This window comes from Nansenia antarctica, assembly GCF_963989245.1.
Source record: "Nansenia antarctica genome assembly, chromosome: 1".
NCBI lineage: Eukaryota > Metazoa > Chordata > Actinopteri > Argentiniformes > Microstomatidae > Nansenia > Nansenia antarctica.
In genome coordinates, this window is record NC_137674.1 from 10,474,682 (window position 1) to 10,477,181 (window position 2,500).

The 2,500-nt window shown below is 50.9% G+C and overlaps 1 protein-coding gene across 1 annotated transcript in view; it reads right to left on the reverse strand.

Moving 5' to 3' along the window:
* Window positions 1–2,500, reverse strand: part of echs1 (enoyl CoA hydratase, short chain, 1, mitochondrial) — a 418,160-nt gene that overhangs the window by 292,163 nt on the left and 123,497 nt on the right. The window lies entirely within an intron of this gene.

Below are 2,500 nucleotides of genomic sequence, written 5' to 3' on the forward strand. Positions count from 1 at the left end.
CTGGGTCGCTCCAGCACACTGTTATTATCCCGCTATCTCCCTATTTCCCAGAGAGAAATCACCCAATCCGAATATGCTCTGGCCAACTCCTGAAGGAACCCCTCATGCATGCATAACCCCCCAGCGAGGACAGCCCTGCTGCACGAATCGGACTGGATCGATGTTCGCGAGTCAAGCGAATAACGGTCCGAAATCGTGACAGAAGGAATCACCGCCCTCCGACCAATCGCAGCGCTGAATGTAGCTGCCAACCTGATTGGTGCGCACTGACGCCTTTTCATCAACACACACGCGCACACACGGGCGCACACACGCACGCACACGCACGCACACGCGCGCACGCGCACACAACCACACATACGGGCGCACACACACACACACGCACGCACACACACACGCACGCACACACACACACACACACACACACACACACACACACACACACACACACACACACACACACACACGCTGCAAGGGAGAGCTGTTCCCTAATTACGTCATACATTCCGGCAGCCCAAAAAGGAAAGTGTATATGTGGGGGGTTACTTACTGACAGGAGATTCCAAGATGCAGAAAAGAGGGAGGAGGGTGAGGGGAATGAGTTATCGCAACACTTAATACCTTAGAGGACTGGATTGTGGACCTACATTCGTCATATCCATAATGAGCCCAGCCCACAGCTGGGCCCCCTCATAGTGGGTCTAAACACTAAGATCTATATGAATGGGAATATAATGAAACGAGAGCGGTAGAAAGAGGCCAGGGTTAATACATTTGAACCACGTGCCAGTCGAAACTACCCTGAACATCATGGTTCCCACCATACTGAGACGGGTGTGTATTTTATATTGCAATGAACCTGCCTCTTGTCATCCGATCTGTGTTCATTAAAAGGTGGGTCAGGAGTTCATATCGCCAGGCCTTGACGCCTGCGTCTAAATAAAGACCAAGGATCCAGTTTGCTGCTCAAAGGAGCTGGGAGGAGGAAGGGAACTGAAACACACACAAGACACAGAGAAGACCCCACCCAGGCCCTGTCGATGCACCTCACCACCCAACCCTCCCACCGGAGTGCCCTTGGTTATTCAGAAGCTTAGAGATGGGGGGGGCGTGCTGCCTTCAGAACTGATTTGATACTGTCCCACTCCCCCCCCAAATTGTTCCTGCAGTGCACACGGCCGACTATGTTCTGGTGGACAAATAGAGGGCCTGAGTGAACGGACGGACGGACTGCTTCTGGTTTCGGATGTGAAGCGTTAACAGGAGATAAGGGCTTTTCACTCCCTGGTGCTTTTGGACTGTGTGGACAGGCCAGAACTTGAGACAAGTGAGAAGGGCATGTGATCAAGTGCTTTTACAGATACTAGACACAGTCAGCTGTGTTTGATAAGTGGGGATGGTTCTGAGGGGCCGGCTGTGTGTCTCTCTCTCTCTCTCTCTCTCTCTCTCTCTCTCTCTCTCTCTCTCTCTCTCTCTCTCTCGCTCTCTCTCTCTCTCTCTCTCGCTCTCTCTCTCTCTCTCTCTCTGTCAGGTCTGTGGGGTTCTCCGGCCTGCATCATAGGAGGGTCGGCTGAAACTAGGGTTGGGAAACCGGAGACCCCCAGCAGCAGAAGAGGGGTATTTATACACACCCCAGAGCCCCAGTGTCTACCCCGGGGGTGGTGTGTTTGTGTGTGTGTGTCTTAGTGCGAAAGGTGGAGAGGACAGACCAGACCAAACACACACACACACACACACACACACACACGCACAGTCTGTCACTCATCTCTCAAACACAGCCTCACATTGTGTCATGTCTCTTATCGACCAAAGAGCTCTGCATCAATCATGCAATGCTGTCACTATAGAGGAACCAGATGAGGTGAACTCAGGACAAACAGCTCAGAGACAGCACCATCAATGTCTCTCTCTCTCTCTCTCTCTCTCTCTCTCTCTCTCTCTCTCTCTCTCTCTCTCTCTCTCTCTCTCTCTCTCTCTCTCTCTCTCTCTCTCTCTCTCATTTTTCAGCAACAGTGTAGGGACAGGGTGAGTTGTTCCTTTTACGCCTACATTCTCTGTCTCCATACTCCTCTTTAGGAGTTGTTCTTAGAGAGCAGTGAGCCTCAGAGCCATATACGGTAGACATGCGGAGGGTAGAAGTGCTTAAGTAAACTATTCCACTACTGTAAACTGTACTCAGGAAGGCAGGGTGTGGTAGGTTAGTGTCAACTGTGTTCTGTGATGCTTCCCAGCCTGAAGGCCGCTGCTACTCCAAGCTGTTCGGATGCGGTGCTGAGAGCTCAGTGTATCTGAACCTGTCTAAACAGCTGTCAACAGTAGCCATTGAAGTGGGATGGTTTAAAAGGGGTTGGTGTGTGTGTGTGTGTGTTTGTTTGTTTATTTGGTTCAATGGTATAGTACAGGATATAAGTAAGTGGCCATACTTTATTCCTGTGCTTTAGTTTGAGTGTATTGTGGGTTGGTTGTTGTGCTGGTTGTTGTGCTGGTGCCTAGCTTTGTT